At 43.9% G+C, this 17,373-nt stretch overlaps 1 long non-coding RNA gene across 1 annotated transcript in view; it reads right to left on the reverse strand.

Moving 5' to 3' along the window:
* LOC143474384 (uncharacterized) overlaps window positions 1-3,245 on the reverse strand; it is a 30,170-nt gene extending 26,925 nt beyond the window's left edge. Inside the window, exon 1 of the long non-coding RNA XR_013120750.1 lies at window positions 2,990-3,245. This is a non-coding gene — a long non-coding RNA (uncharacterized LOC143474384). The remainder of the gene's footprint in view (window positions 1-2,989) is intronic.
* Between the last annotated feature and the right edge of the window lie 14,128 nt (window positions 3,246-17,373).

The following is a 17,373-nucleotide window of genomic DNA, read 5'->3' on the forward strand; positions in this document are numbered from 1 at the left end:
TGGATAATGATCATAATATATATATATATATATATGCAGTCTTGCTTAATAAAGTGTGAAACACATATTCTTTTTCACAAAGAATCTGTGTTGGTGTAAGGACAGATAGTCAAATCTTTGTGGGTTGTCAAAGAACTGCACAGACTCACCTTTGGCTAAATTTTCTCATTTAAATTTGGTATAAAGTGAAGGCACTGTCATGTCATGCTCTGACATTAGGGTATTAAGAAAATTTGCTCATTTTGTATAAGAAACAGAACAGGTGTTTATAATCATACAAACTGGAAGGGTCAGACACAAATGCATAAACAAAAGTTCTTTAATATTATAATGCGCAGGCATTGTGACTCAACCAATGATATGACAAATCAGTGATCATAATCAATGATCATAAATGTATTTTTTTTTATCTTTCTTGTAATGTTGCCCCCCTACATAGAAATAAGTTGTAGTCTCGTTTCACATAACCCCAAAATCAGTTGGTCGGTTTTCAGCCCAATTTTCATGTGATTTTATTGAGTTTTTTGTTGAGTTTTTAACACAGGCATTTAACAAGCAGTGCTCTTTTATATTAGATGAAGTGGCACCATTAAAAGCTAGGTCCACAACTTCCAACAAGGCCGCTCCGTGGATACCCAATGAGGTTCGCTTTTTGAGACAGAAGTGTCACAGGTCCAAGAGACTATGGAAATCTACTAAGTTTAAAGTGCATCGCTTGTATCTTAAAGACTTACGTTGTTCATTTAATGAGTTAGTAAAAGATGCTAGGTCTGCCTATTTTGCTAATCTAATTTCATCATCAAAGAGAAATCCCAAGGTTTTATTTGATTCTATAAATAGCATTGTTTCTCCACCTCCTGCAATGTTGCGATGTTTTTCCATTAGTGATTGTAATAGGTTTCTATCTTTCTTTGTAGATAAGGTTATGGCCATTAGATCTAATATCCAGCTTTGTGACTTGCTCTCCGAAGCGTGCTTTACCACCTAGTATTTCTATTTTGGATTCATTCCAGTCCATCACCATAGAGGAGATGTTAAAGGTGACTAGGCAACTCAAGTCAGCCACAAGTTCTTTAGATGTAATACCATGTTCTTTACTTTTAAAGATTTTACCAAGTATTGGCCCTGCTTTATTAGCTATTATAAATTTGTCACTGTCTACAGGCTGCGTTCCAGCATATTTTAAACATGCAACTGTTCAGCCTCTGATAAAGAAACCAAATTTAGACCCAGATGTCGTAAAGAATTACAGGCCTATATCAAAACTTTCTTTTTTAGCTAAAATTTTTGAGAAGGTAGTGTCTAATCAACTCATAGATGCACTAGAAAATAATATATAGGATTTCGAAAGCGGTACTCTACGGAGACATGTCATCTGAGGGTCTCTAATGATCTGTTAATGTCAGCTGACGCAGGTGAGTGCTCAGTATTAGTGTTACTTGACCTTAGTTCAGCTTTTGATACCGTGGATCATCAAATTCTGATTAATAGGTTACGTGATTTGGTCGGTATATCTGGCACAGCATTTGCCTGGTTTACATCATATCTCACTGATAGAAGCTTCTCTGTGACTATTGCTGATTTTGTGTCTCAGTCTGCTCCTCTTTCTTGTGGGGTTCCACAGGGTTCGGTTTTGGGGCCCTTGTTGTTCTCTCTGTATATGCTGCCCTTGGGCCAAATTATAAAAAGTTTTAAAGTAGCTTATCATTTGTTTGCTGATGATATTCAGCTCTACTTTTCATTTAAACCTAGTGAGATCCAGAGTTTGCAGAGGCTAATAGACTGTGTTGATGCTGTCACGGAATGGACAACAAAAAACTTCATGCAGCTTAATGCTGAAAAAACTGAAGTTTTGATTGTGGCTCCTGAAAAGGTTATTCCATTAATTAAGGTAAATCTTGGGTCGCTGTCCCCTGCTGTCCACTCAAACCTGAGGAATTTGGGAGTTGTATTTCATCAGTCGCTGTTGTTGGATGCGCATGTTAAACAGCTGTCAAGATCTTGTTTCTGCCATTTAAGAAACATCAGAAAATTGAGGAGTGTAGTTTCAGATTCAGAGCTGGAGATGCTTGTGCATGCATTTATCTCAACTCGTATTGATTACTGTAACGATCTTTTCTCTTCACTTACAATATCAGCCCGTGACCGTTTACAGATGATTCAAAATGCCGCAGCAAGACTACTTACTAAATCTAACAGACGCTCACATATCACTCCTCTGTTAATATCTTTACACTGGCTTCCTGTTGAATACAGGATCCAGTTTAAAATATTAACACTTACATATAGAGCATTGCATGGCCTGGCCCCTAATTATTTGGTTGATCTGCTTCACCCATATGTGCCAGCTTGTTCTCTTAGATCGAGTGACTTGACTTCACTGACAGTTCCATGTTCTCGCTTAAAGACTTGTGGGGATTGAGCTTTTGCGGTCATTCCTCCCAAACTGTGGAATGCACTCCCCTTGTCTTTGAGATTGGCTGTGTCTGTGGAATCTTTTAAAAAGCAATTAAAGACCTACCTGTTTAAACAGGCATTCGGATAAATGGACCAGACAGAAATGCATTCTGTCTTCGTGAATTATGTGTTGTTTTATTTATATATTGTGTGGTGTTTTGTATATTTTGGATGTTTTGTGTATATGTAAAGCACTTTGTGGCCTTTGTCTGTGAAAAGTACTATAAATAAAACAAAAATTACTTACTTACAAAGAAACCAGACAAAGACAAACAGAGAACCAAAAAGGAAGACTGAAATAAGAAAACATAAGAATGACACATAGGCTATACAGCAGAAAACTAGAAGCACATACAAATATTAATAACTCAGCTAGTAAAATACATACACAGCCTAATGAGGGCTAAAATTTGTTAAGTTTGAGAACAGAAAATTTTGATGCCTTGAAAAAAGAATAATATTTTTGGAATAATTTTGGAAACTCGCAAGCATTCCAAATGTATTTATAAGATAGAATGCAAAAGAAGCTTACCAGAGGTAGACATTCCAGGTTTAGAAAGTAAAAGTCCTCACCAAGTGTTGGAGAGTTATCTCCCTTAAAGGATTTCGACAAATCCTGGTGTTTCGTGAAAGTGTTGAACCATTACAAAGGGTCTCCGCCCAAGAACCTTAACAGTTGAACTTAGACTTACTGTTGATCCACGCACACAGATCAACCCGAAGAATAAAGATATTCCTTGAAACTCTGTTTGTCACCCAAAATCTCCTTATACTGTCCGTCCTCCAAGTTCGGCTTTGCTCAAAGTTCACTCAGCTCCACCAGACTCCTCCCGCACAGTCCTCTACGAGCAGCAGGGCAAACCAACTCGAAAACCACACAGGGGTGTCCGGACTGAACCACCTAACGACGGCCTTTTAACAGCCGCCCCCAAATCCACTGAGTGGATTTGCACCTTAAAGGCTTAGTAACTGTAGGGACCATAACCTAGTCTGGGAGAGAAGGTAGGCTAATGAGACGGGTCACAGGACGTGTGTAGATCCGTTCCTTGACCTGTACATCGGCTGACCGGACTCGATTGTCTTGACTAAGACGGACGCTAATGACCTTGCCCACAGGCCATAGCGCACGTGGCAACTGCTGATCCATGATCAGGACGATGGTACCAATCTCCAATTTAACAGAATCAGTATTCCACTTCTGTTGTGCTTGCACTCCATGTAGATAAAGACGAATGAAGTGTTTCCAGAACTGATCAGCTAATACTTGACTGTACCTCCATCTCCGACGACTTAACAGTTTGGAACCAGCATACACACTCTGAGGGAGTGAGGCATCCCGCCGCCCCATAATGAGACGTATTTGGCGTTACTGGGTCTGGGTCCGCCACATCAGAGGATACGTAATCTAAGGGCTTCGAATTGAGAATACCTTCGATCTCTAGCAGGACAGTCAAGAGCACCTCCTCGGTGACTGTCTGAGCCCCAATTGATACCTGAAGAGCAGCCTTAAGGGAGCGAATCTCAGGTTCTCAGCACCCCCCAAAATGTGGAGCTCCCTGCGGATTGAAGGAGAACTAAATCTATTGACTAGCAAGTCTCTTTTGCAGTGTCGGTTAGAGACCCACAAAACTTTGATGGAGCTCCCTTTCGGCGCCCCTGAAGTTTGTGCCTTGGTCACACAGAATCTCACAGGGTCTTCCCTGTCTGGCCATTAACCGCCTCAATGACATGAGGAAGCAGTCCGAGTCGAGACTCGTGAGTAGCTCGATATGCACTGCTCTTGTTGTCAGGCACTTGAAGATTATTCCCCACCTCCTCTCATTCCTATGACCTATCTTGACGAGATAGGGGCCGAAACAGTCTACACCAGTGGAATAGAATGCCGGCTTCAGAAGATGGAGTCGAGCTGGTGGAAGGTCAGCCATTTTAGGATGACTCGGTTTGCCTCTCCATCTAACACACTCCACGCATATACACTGGTGCGAACGGATAGCTTGTCTTCCTCTTAAGATCCAGTATTTGCGCCTGACCTCCGCAAATAACCTCTCTGGACCTGGATGGAGTAAGCAAAATGTTGCGGGCTAAGCACAATGGGTTGAATCTCATCCTGTTTAAGGAAGCTACTACTTCGGAGACGCCCTTCTACTCATATTAGATGACAAGAATGATCATACTTTGGTGCCAACGTGAGTAACTGACTAGTAGTTGGCACTACTTTCCCTGCCTTCAGGCATGTAACCTCGCTGGGAAAGGAATCTACCTGTGCCTGACGTAGATCGGTCAGCTCCGCTGCTGCATAGTCGGCGGCAGTGAGCTGTAATGGATCCAATGTGGTTTGGAGTGACATCGCGCAGGCGTGGATGAATTCTCTAAGAGTGCTGTAGAGCTCAGGATCTGGGAGTGTTGGACTAGCCACTGCTAGTCCACAGAAATTACTCCTCATCTCACTACTATCTGTAGAAGCAGGAGGAACGAACGACTCAGGCCAACTCTCTGGTGGCTGACTTAGGAAGGGAGGACCTTTGGCCCATCGACTGATGGGTGACGACAAATAACCAAGGGTTTTTCCTCGAGTGATGTCATCTGCAGGGTTGTCGCTAGAAGGCGCGTAACTCCATACAGCGGACTCGGTGAGATCTTGAATCTCCGCTACCCTTGTCCCTACGAATACCTTAAAACGACAAAAATCTGATTGGATCAAGGTAAGTACGGTAGTAGAATCTGACCAAAGCATCACATGGCCAATCGGAAATGTCAGCTCAGCCCTAAGAACCTCAGCCAATTGTGCGCCTGCTAGAGCAGCACACAGTTCCAATCGCAGGATAGTCTTTTTGGGTGCCACCTGTGAACGAGCCATAAGGAAGGCACTCTCTGCTTCTCCATTGGTATTTTTGGCTCGTAGGTAGGCTACAGCTCCATAAGCTCGCTCTGATGCATCACAGAAAATGTGGATGTCTCTCAAGATAAAGCCTTGGTCCATCTTTCCACTGGTGTAACATCTAGGCAGGGAGATGCGTCCAATGTCTTGGAGTTCCACCTCCCAGGTATGCCATGATCTGAGGAGCTCTTCCGGTAAGTGAGGGTCATCCCACTCTCGACTCCTATCCCACAAGCGTTGCACCAGTATTCTGGTTCGAGTGGTGTAGGGAACTAAGTACACAAGAGCTCATATTGGCTCGCTAGCACCTTATAGATATTCCACATGGTAACAACTGAACAACCTACGGCTCGTATCTTATAGGAAAACATGTCCGATTGACAGCTCCAAAGCATTCCCAGAGTGGACTCCTCTACCTCCCCCTGTCGCTGACTGAGCAATAATTCACTACTATCTGACCTAAGTTCGGTGGGAAGATGACTTATAGTGAAATCATTACTTGCCCATTGCCTCAGCTGGAATCCTCCTCCTAGGGTGCTCTAGAATCTGTCAACGGTCTCTCTGGCAGTCTGTCCACAGCTGAAGCTCTGCAAGTTGTTGTCTACATAGAAAGACTGTGATACCAACCCCCTAAGGTCTCCAGGCTGATCTCATTCCCGGCGTGTTTCTGCAGTGCAAAAACCGCGCAACAAGGACTGCAAGTTGTCCTGAATGGGAGCACCTGCCATTCATAGACACTGGGCGATGTGTCTCTCTTTAGATCTCTCCACAGAAATCTAAGCAGCACTCTATCTTCCGGGAGCATACGAACTTGATGGAACATTCCCTTTATATCACTACTAACACCTATGGAATGCTCATGGAAGTGAAGAAGAACAGATAATAAGGAAGGACTCAAAGTGGGACCTGGCAACAGGCGCTCATTCAGGTTCTGACCTCTATAAGAAAATGAGCAGTTGAAGACCACCCTGTTCTTCCCGTTGTGCTGTACTATATGGTGGGGTACATACCAGGATTCGGCTGAATGCTCTACTTCCTCTGGCCGTAGCTTGATAACATAACCTGTTTCTACGAGTCTGTCAATCTCTGCTTGATAAATTGAACGCTTGTGCTGGATCCTTAGACAACCTCTTCTCAACCCCCCGTAACTGGGGCAATGTTGCATCACTAGGTGCGTGCAGCAGAGGCATATTGTTCACCCTTAAGAGGGGGGTAGCATACCACATTACTCCTTCGACCTCGACCCGGACAGTCTTCTCCTGTAGAAGTCTAATGGCTTCATGATCCTGTTTAGATCACATACAAGCCTCGGTCCTTGGAGGGTCCAACCTAATCTTGTCCTGACCGCTGCTGGTCCTCCTCGTGGGCCCAAGCGGACAGGCTCAACTGGAGTTACGAGGTGAAGACAGTCTGAGCCAATCAAGAGTACAGGATGTACCTTATGCAGAGGTTGCAATGGCAGCTCCTTCAGATGCGTCATCAGGCAGAACATTCCCCAAAGCAATCCGCAATCTAGAAAACTCTCTGGGATCTGGAGATGTTAGCTTAGGTATAGTCAGAGTAGGCCCTCTATATATGCTATCGTGCTTATGGGGAGGATCGAATGAACTAGCTTGATGCTCATCTTGGAAATGAGAGCTATAGCCTGGTACAGCCAGTGAGAGAAATGAAGATTGTCTAGGTGTCTCACCTTCCTGGCGTAGAAGACTGGTTCTGTGTCTACCCGGTTCAACTGCTGCATGACCTACTGGTCTAGTCTCAACCATAACCGGTACTCTTCTCCTTGGAGCAGGCACTAGTCGATGTGATTCGGCTTCCTCCGCCACTTGACGGCTCGGTGTGGGGGAAGTAGATGGGGGATCTGATTGGACCGACACTAGCCTTTGAAAGTCTTCTCTTAACCTTGCATTCTCCCTTTTCATCTCCTGTATGGCTGACAGAAGTGCAGGCAACTCACTTGAGCGCTGAGCTGATGTGTGGTGATCGTCACTATCTAGTTCCGTCCGCATACTGGGCGGAACAAGCTTGACTAGACTGCTATGTAACTTCTCTATATCCTCTCATCTCTCCTCCCATTTATTAGAGAGGAGCCACTCACCGGGATTGGAGGCTTGGCTGATTGGAGAAGAACACAATGAGATCTGGTCGATATCTTGTAGGACCGCCTCATGGTAATCATAATCCAACATATAATCTCCCAAGTGTGTAGGGAGGCACATCTTTCTACACGGTCTAATCTGTGGATGGTTGGTCTCAGGTTGCGACATCTCCAATGTAACAATTCACTATCCGGCTCGAAGGACCACATGTTGGAGAGTTATCTCGACAAATCCTGGTGATTCGTGAAAGTGTTAAACCATTATAAAGGGTCTCCGCCCGAGACCATTAACAGTTGAACTTAGACTTACTGTTGATCCACGCACACAGATCAACCCGAAGAATAAAGCTACTCCTTGAAACTCTGTCACCCAAAATCTCCTTATACTGTCCGTCCTCCAAGTTCGGCTTTGCTCCAAGTTCACTCAGCTCCACCAGACTCCTCCCGCACAGTCCTCTACAAGCAGCAGGGCAAACCAACTCGAGAACCACACAGGGGTGTCCGGACTGAACCACCTAACGACGGCCTTTTAACACCAAGATCTTGCTCAGGTTTCCTGGATTGTGTTGATTCCACTAATTTCACCTGGCTTTCACTAATTAGAAAATCCAGCAAGCTTGAGCAAAACCTTGGTGAGGACTTTTACTTTCTGAACGTGGAATGCCCACCTCTAAAGTTTACATACTTTTTCAGAAACTAGAATTGTAACTAAAATAATGCAGTTAATCAGCAGGCAATTAACAAGAGGTCATGCAATGAATAAAAGGTAAACCATTCCATTATAAAGGTCCCACAGTGTTCACTTCCATTTTATTCTTATTTACATATATCACTTGACAATAGACACTGTGTCAAAGCAAATTTACAGGTCCACACCCAGAAAAACACAAATCACAGTAACTTACTTAGATGATAGAGAACATGTAAATAATTAGGCATTTATAGTGGATTTTATGCAGTTATAAGAGACATTAGTGATGCTGATATCAGTGAAAGACAATCTAGAGAAGAAACATATTGTCATGTTAATATCATAATGTTAATATTTTCTCTATTGAATAAGGGAACCAAAGTCTAGTATTTGCTATTTTTCTAGTATTCTCTAGCACTGGTATGTTCAGTTTGTCACGTATGGCTACGCCCCCTCTCCTAGCTGTCACTCTGGGTTCCCTCGTGTCTGTGTTCCTTGTTTGTTTATCCCGCCCTGCTCGTTTGTCTCCGTGATTCCTCGTTTGTTACCACGTCCCTGTGTCATTGTCATCACCTGTCCCTAGTTTAGTTCTGTGTATAATAGTCCCTGTGTCTCCCATGTCTGTATCGGTCTTTTTGTTCCTACTTGTTCTTCGTGAGTACTGCCGTTTGTAGTTTGCGCTTTTGTGTTACCTGTATTCCGTGTATTTTGCCTGTCCTCCCTGAGTTAGTCTGCTTTGTTGTTTTCCTTGTCCGTATCTATGCCCGTGTATATTTCTTGTATGAACTGCCTTCCCGATATGACCTGCGCCCGGTATCACGACTCTGCTTTTGGAATTTCCTTGAATAAATCTCGCTCTCCTCAGCGTTTGTGTCCGCCTCCCTGTTCTGCCCCACGCAGAACGTTACATAAAGACTGATCACACAAGGACACAGCGAGGGAGCGAGACTCTGGTGAGCTTAAACGCTGTGATGAGATGTTGGCTGGTTCAGTCCAGTCCGACTCTCCGATGTCACAGCGCGAACGAACCAGAGACAGAAATTCCCCTGGCGCTGTGGGAACACGGAAGTCTCGACGCGCACCAACGAAGGCTCAGTCACTTTCGGTTTCGACTGGCTTTCGCGTCGAGACTCCTGTTGAGCGCTACGTGTCTGCCCAGCTTGGTGATCACTGCAGGGAGGGGAAACCTGTAGTGCAAGTCGCGGGCAGACGGACAGAGTGCACAGACGAGCGTTGGTTTAACCCTCGGTTGGCTCTCGATGACTACTGCGAGCTCCCGACACCTCAGAGGAGGCGGAGCCGTTGCAGAGAGAGCTACCGAGGGGCTTCTGTGTTTGTGTATTCTTCCAGGCTCACCCAGGACCCTGAGGAAGAGGACCTACCGCTGCTGATCCCGCCAGCTACTCCTCACGACACCCCCAAGTATTTTTTGGGGGGGGGGAGTACTGGCCATGTCGGTATGGCGGTCCCGCCCCCCAATGACGTCAGTATGGTGGTCCCGCCCCCGATGACGTCAGTATGGAGGTCCTGCCTCCCGAGTACGTCGGCTTGGCGGTCCCGGCCCCCGAGGACGTCGGCTTGGCGGCTCCGCCCCCCAAGGACATTTCCTTGCCTCAGCGACCTGTTCCCGCTGCCCGCCAGCAGTCCATGCCAGTTCCAGTTCCCGCTGCCCGTCGGCAGACCACGCCGGTTCCAGTTCCCGCTGCTCGTCGGCAGACCACGCCGGTTCCCGTTCCCGCTGCCCGTTGGCAGACCACGCCGGTTCCTGTCCCCGCGACCCAGGAGGGGTCGTCCACGCCGGTTCCTGTCCCCGCGACCCAGGAGGGGTCGTCCACGCCGGTTCCTGTCCCCGCGACCCAGGAGGGGTCGTCCACGCCGGTTCCTGTCCCCACGACCCAGGAGAGGTCGTCCACGCCGGTTCCTGTCCCCGCGACCCAGGAGGGGTCGTCCACGCGTTTTGTTTTGGTCCCTGTCCCCGTGGTTGTGTCTGTCAAGATCTGTGTTCCTGTTCCCGTGTCTGTTTCCTGTGGTGTCATCTCTGTCCCAGTCCCGATGTCTGTTCCCCAAGTCGTCACTCACCTTGTTCCTGTCCCTGTCTCGGTTGTCCATAGCGTCTTTGCCTCCGTGTGTGCCTCTGCCCTGTCCCCTGGCCCGACTCCCATGTCTGTCCCCGGTCCTGTCCTGTCTGGCCCTGCTCCTGTTCCTCGCCCTGGCCCTGTCCAGTCTCCCTGTGTCCCGTGTCGTGTCCCAGTCCAGCTCTTGGCCAGTCTCCATGTCTCCTGTCCTTGTCCCTGCCATGCCCCGGGTCCCACGTCCTGTCCCTCTGGTCTGTCCTGTGTCTGCTGTCCCTGTCCCTCGCTGTGTACCGTGGTTCCCTGTCTTGTCCTAGTCTGGTTCCCTGTCCTGTCTGCCCTTGCGTGCCCCGGAGTGGCACGCTTTGAAGGGGGGTACTGTCACGTATGGCTACGCCCCCTCTCCTAGCTGTCACTCTGGGTTCCCTCGTGTCTGTGTTCCTTGCTTGTTTATCCCACCCTGCTCGTTTGTCTCCGTGATTCCTCGTTTGTTACCACGTCCCTGTGTCATTGTCATCACCTGTCCCTAGTTTAGTTCTGTGTATAATAGTCCCTGTGTCTCCCATGTCTGTATCGGTCTTTTTGTTCCTACCTGTTCTTCGTGAGTACTGCCGTTTGTAGTTTGCGCTTTTGTGTTACCTGTATTCCGTGTATCTTGCCTGTCCTCCCTGAGTTAGTCTGCTTTGTTGTTTTCCTTGTCCGTATCTATGCCCGTGTATATTTCTTGTATGGACTGCCTTCCCGATATGACCTGCGCCCGGTATCACGACTCTGCTTTTGGAATTTCCTTGAATAAATCTCACTCTCCTCATCGTTTGTGTCCGCCTCCCTGTTCTGCCCCACGCAGAACATTACACAGTTCAATACTTGTATTTAAATTTTTTTTTATTGCCGTTTACAATTATACAAATATTTAATGTGTACAGTGGGTTACAAATAATATACATGATAGCAGTGTGACTATTACCTCAAAATGTAAACAGCCATTAGTTAGAGAATACATTGCTTTATGGGTACGAATTGCTACTTTAATTCATTCAGAGGTAATTGAAGTTTTCTCTCTTGCTGAGAATGCCATGCTGCATGGGGGGGACTGAACATCCCAGCCTCAACACAGGAAGCATGCCCCAGCACTCAGACAGCGGCTCCAATTAATAAAGCGGCTTGATTTCATCGTGTTTACACTGCTCATATCTGCAGTTCCTGCTTGCAGCCCAGAACAGCTAAGCATGGGATTCTCCATGCTATTCTTTGACAGACGCAGTATGACGGTAAATAGGTGCTTTCAGAATAGAGTACCTCTCTGCGTATTTAAATGTCTATTTTTAGATGCGCTTATATAAGTTGCCATGCATATGGCCTTTCAGTGACCCTTTGATCAAAATAATGCAGTTTACTGGTGAGATCATTCCCATAAGCTCAGTCACAGATGGCACTCTAAAAATTTCACTGCTGAAATTGTGATAAATTTATCATTGCTGGGAACCAACTGCTTACAAGTTTTTTTTTTTTTCCTGCGTTTTGTATACCTGCTAAGATCAGTCATGCCCTATCATGTCCCACAGCTTTCATCTCAACACCCACCCACCATAATCTATGAAACACCCACCATTACTGGATCTCTTCAGTTGTAGAACTAGAAACAGGCAACGATCTATTATACATATTTACCTAATGAAGGCAATGCTATTTACATTAAAGTGTATGCTGCACAATCATGGTGTTTCATGGTGCAGCAGATTTGTCAAGAAAATGTTATATATTGGAACATGATGTACTAATATCTAGTGTGAAATATATGCCAGAAATGTTCCAGTGTATTTTTTTCTTATGTCTGGAGATAAGTGTTTAAAATCTAAAGCTTACACAAGAGTATATCCACGGTTCCCCCTGTAAGTCAAATGTTACAGTGTTAGTGGAAAGAGTCTTCTGAGAGTAGCGTTCAGTAATATTCCACAAAGGTGTAAGAGATTTTTAGTGCATTCTGTCTTTGTAAGAAATGATAATGTGATCTGTGGCGTGTGAATTTAGCAGTTCCGGAGTTGTATCAAATGGAACTAAAGAAAATAAAAGTGTAGGCAGTTCATTTAACTTATTTATTCTTAGCAGCATCTTGAAGCATGCAAGATTCATAAGGGCTTCATTTTCTATCACTTAATGGAAGTTGGAGACAAAAGACTTGCTGCTTGCAAGTTCAATACAACACATGAATGTGCACCAGTCAATAGGTACACACGCAGTCACACGGGCATGTATACGCACACACACACACACACACACACACACACACACACACACACACACACACACACACACACACACACACACACACCCTGCACTGCACATATAATCTGAAACTATTTCCGCCACACACAGAAACCCCTGCGTGTCACCTCATTTATCTCTCAGTGAAATTCCCTCCTATCTCCTCTGTGGACTTTAACCATTATCTGAAGTCCCACAGAAATATCTATGGTGGCTCCGGCACTGCAGTCTGGGCACTTCACAGAGGCGAGAAACAGGAGGCCAACGTTTGAGCCAGAGCTTCGCACTTAACGCTCAACTCCTCATGTCATGTAAATCACCCTTCTGCCATCGACACCCTTGTCCAGAGCTGTGCTGAGTCCATTTCATTCAGTTTAATTAATGCCATCTAATTCCTGCTCCCATATCCTAATTGTGTCAGCATTCTGTGAAGAAAATCACTATGTGTAATGGCTGCCAGTGGGAACATCTGACCTGGCTGCTGACTGAAATCCTAAACCCAAAGGAGAAGATTGTCTGCAGGGAGCTGTGTAAAGCTCCTGATCCATGGCTGCCAACATGGGACACAACCATTTGGAATAAACTCTGAAAGCCAACTGGCTGGGAGTACGATCTATCAATTAAAACAAAACAACAACTACAACAACAACAACCAAAAATAGTCCCCCCCTCATACACATATTTCTCTCATGATTATGGATAACAATAGAATTTCATATTAATGACTTCCTTTGTAGACTGTAAGGAAACAAGAAATCATTGAAGGAACTGAAATACTCGTAAGACTTTGGTGAATGCAAATTAGAACTGAAAATGTTATTCCAATTTTGACCACCTTGGAAAAAAAAGGATAATTCTGTTCCTTGTGCTTTGAATTTTCGTTTTCATCATTTGGGCACAGCAGAGATTAATTCTTCAGGTTGGCAGGTTTCTGATTGAGCTTTTCCTTTCCCCTTTCCCATCATCTGCATTTAATCATAGAATGTATTCAGAATGTATTGCTTTATAGTTTTTGGAACACTTGAATATCTTAAATCTGTCTGTGGCGGATGGACGCCGGATGGTAGCAGCTACTATGTTTGCGTCTGAAATGGATGAGGACGTTTGTGGACTTCATGAGTCCTACTAGTTCTACTAGAGGAAACAGTGGCAACACAGGCACTGATTATCAATAATAAGGGCTGGCATATGCATCACAGATTATGTAATAAACACTTTCAAAGCATTTTCAGGCTTGATATTAAATGGACGTTTAAAGTCTTTTATAGTTCAAATACTGCCCATTGGCATTAGAATCAATATTAACAGACATCAAATGCCTAAAACATTTTTTAAGTACAAAACCCTACAGGACCAGGCAGTGAGTGTTAGCTCTCATTTCTCACTCATGTAACTTTACCTCGTGTTAGGTTCACAGAAGATAATGAGAAAGTAGTTTATGAATAATGCGTAATTGTCATATGATTACTTGATGGTAATGACAGTAATGGCAGTTTAGGCGTTTTAATTAAAATTTTGTTGCTTCAGTGCTTCAAATAAACCAGTTTTTCTGTTGTTGTGTGTACACCTGGAGCTCAGTAAGTAGGTGAGAAAGCAAACCACTTTCATGGATTTTGGTGGTTGGGATGTCTGTGACAGAAAAATACAAACACATGCAGAAGTAGAGAATGGGGTTTTAATCACAATCATAGTCAGACAGTAAAGGGTCAGAGCCAGTGCAATAGAGTGCTGTTTACAACAGAGAGCAAAAGCCGTAGTCAAACACCAGTGCAGATCAAAACAATATATCAAAGGGTTCCAAGCAGACACAACAGAAGGCTAATCTAGAGACATAAAAAAGACAATAAATCAGGTCAAACCAGAGTATAGACAGCACTTCAGAATGTTCAGCATACTTCCCATGGATTGGCAATACTTCACAAGGATAAAGAGTAAGCATTTGCCTATATATGTATATATATCTATATATATATATATATATATATATATATATATATATATATATATATATATATATATATATATATATATATACAGGTTACATTTGGCATTAGTAATCAGGAGAGCAGGGTCTATTTAGCTGAGTTGAAGTAATCTGGGAATTGGAGTTTTTTATTGTATTGCTTACTGTCTTATTTACAGTAAAGTGGCTGGGAGTGAGTCTATATGTCACGTTGAGGACCCCGGCCCCTCCCTTTTGGGCGTGTGTTAACGTTGTCCACGTGCTTTGTCTGCGTCAGTGGATCTCCGTGGTGAGGGCTATGTCGTGTGATAATCTGTCTCACCTGTGAATTGTCTCGTAATCACGTGGGGCTAATGTGGTTTGTCTATTTAATGTGCGTTCGCGCAGTGTCCTGTGCTCGTCGTTGTCTAGAGTCTACACGTTTCTGTGTGAATGTTTCAGTGTTGCTCGTGCGCAATTGCGCAATCTCTGTTGATAATTAAAGTGACCAACAGAAAGCAAGGATTCCAGTGTCTCATCCTTCGCCCTGCCCGCGCGTCACACTGTAATTATGTAATATGTTGTTGGTATTAATTACACATAACTAGACTAAAATATGCACCCCAAACATATAGGTGCTTATATTAAAAACAACCACAACAACAAACAATAAGCACACAATAATGTCAAAATCATGTTATTCACTTCCAGCAATATAGCTACATTTAAGTAATGCTGTATAGTTCTAACTATTTGACTTTGGAGATAAAATAATTAATACCAATTGCATTTTTTGCAAACACATTTCACACAGACTTAAAACAAATTAAAACAGATAAACACAGTTCACACACCGGCTATGGTGCAAATCAGACGACTCCCTGGGCTCAAAGCACTGACAAAGCAGAAGACCTGAGTGCATGGTGGATGCACTTTTTTATATTAAGAAAGCATTCAAGGGTATGATCGTCACTTATCAGCGTTCTCCACTGCACATCTGGCTTCTAATATCAGAAGAAGCTGTCATGGTCTCCCCACATTTGGACATTGCGATGCCAATGGTGCTAAGCACCATTTGCATTTGTTTTTGTGTTAGTGTATCGGTTCACCCCTGCCATGTCTAATCATTACTTTATTTCCATGCTTCCTTGTGTCCCCTTGTGTCCTTTAATCATCATGTGTCTTATTTACCCACATGTTCTTTGTTGTTGTAAGCCCCTTTGTAGTTGCCAAGGTTTCCACTGTTGCAATCTTCTCCGTGTCTTTATGTTTTCCGGTTTTGATTTGTGTGATTCTGGCTCTTTGACCTTGGACTGGACTGAATTTCCAAACATGGCTTTAACCTTAATAAACATTGCTCCTCAATGTCACAGCAATAGCTTCATAATATGGATAAAAAAAGTGCTGGGAGTCATAACCTGCACCAAGAACGCAGAAGGTCACAGGAGATTTAGATCCTTTATGAGAATTATAATGTACATTCTAAGTGATTCCAGTCTTGCTATGTGGTTCGCCAATGTTGCCCACTGTTAGTTATGTATTCTTAAAATGGGAGTGAAATCTCTGTATGGTTGCGGATATAATATCTGTAGGTTGATATAATGTAGATAATGTCGGATGATTTCGTTGGAGCATAAGTAGGTGTTTTACATTAAACCAATACTCAGGTAGCTCCTGAGAGCAGGCAGGGATAATCTGTGCGGTTTTGTTCCACTCATTATTCCGAACAGAGTATGGGCCATTACGTTTCATTACCTGCACTTTATTACGGCATATAATCGGGCCCACAGGTCTGCCGCTCTGTCAGAGCACTGGTGATAAAACACACAACTCTGCATGATCCACACTTTCAGAAAAAAAAGCCCTGTGTAAGCACTCGCCTCACCTACCTGAGTGCTTCTGTTTCTGTTACAAATTAGAATTTGTCTCTTTTGTCCACGCTGTCTTCTCAAGGCTAGCGGTGTAGTATGCTGTTGTGTAAGCGATTACTCTGGGAGGAGTGGGAGTAATGGCACTGAAGCACCCTGCTTTATGGTATTACCTCTAAAGTCCACTCTCCGCTGCTGCAAGATGGCTTCACATTAGCTCACTTTTCCATGTCCCTTTGAAACAGTGTGTTGTTGCTAGTATAAAGGAAAAAAAGTTATATCTGCACATCAACTACTTCCCTGACGAGAGAGAGAGAGAGAGAGAGAGAGAGAGAGAGAGAGAGAGAGAGAGAGAGAGAGAGAGAGAGAGAGAGATCTTTAACAATGTTTTAACCAAGTGTTTAAGGATTTTGGGCAATTGTAATGCAGAGCAACAAAGGCAAGAGACTCAACATTCATTTCTTTATTTAGAACACATAGAGTGTGTAATGCACTAAATAAAGGCACAAAAACTAAAGGCTTCTGCAGAAACTGTGAATGACAAACAGGCAGCCCATGTAAATTCCAACTTCTTGTATCCATATGTAATCAAACGTGTGACTTGTCCTGTATGAATATTCCCTTTTTGAAATATTTTCATATCTAGCTAATAAAGCTGTATTACACCACAACATGAGAACCAATCTAACATACATCTAATAATGGACTCTGGGAAGTGAAGATTGTACTGCTGAACTCACCACTTGAGTGTAAGAGAAGTTTAAGGCTTGCTTGCACAAGATGATTCCTCTCATATCTTCCAATGGATATGATTACAGGGTGCCCATTAAAACTTTCAAATGAGTAATTTAATTTAATTAATTCTGGCTGGTGGAGAACTACGCAGAAGATCATTGGTTAAATTTAATTAAATCACTGAAACTAAGAAGTTATTTGTTATGATTTTACAGGGTGTAAATACCTTAAGATGTAATGCCAATTAATGGTGAACTAAACCGCACGATGGTGTATTGCACCAGTTGGTATATGGGCCATATTGTTCAGACTGGACATAGAGATGTGACAGAGGAGGGAATCTCCTTTATTCTGTGGTGATGACAGC

The sequence above is a fragment of the Brachyhypopomus gauderio genome, chromosome 13, assembly GCF_052324685.1.
Source record: "Brachyhypopomus gauderio isolate BG-103 chromosome 13, BGAUD_0.2, whole genome shotgun sequence".
NCBI lineage: Eukaryota > Metazoa > Chordata > Actinopteri > Gymnotiformes > Hypopomidae > Brachyhypopomus > Brachyhypopomus gauderio.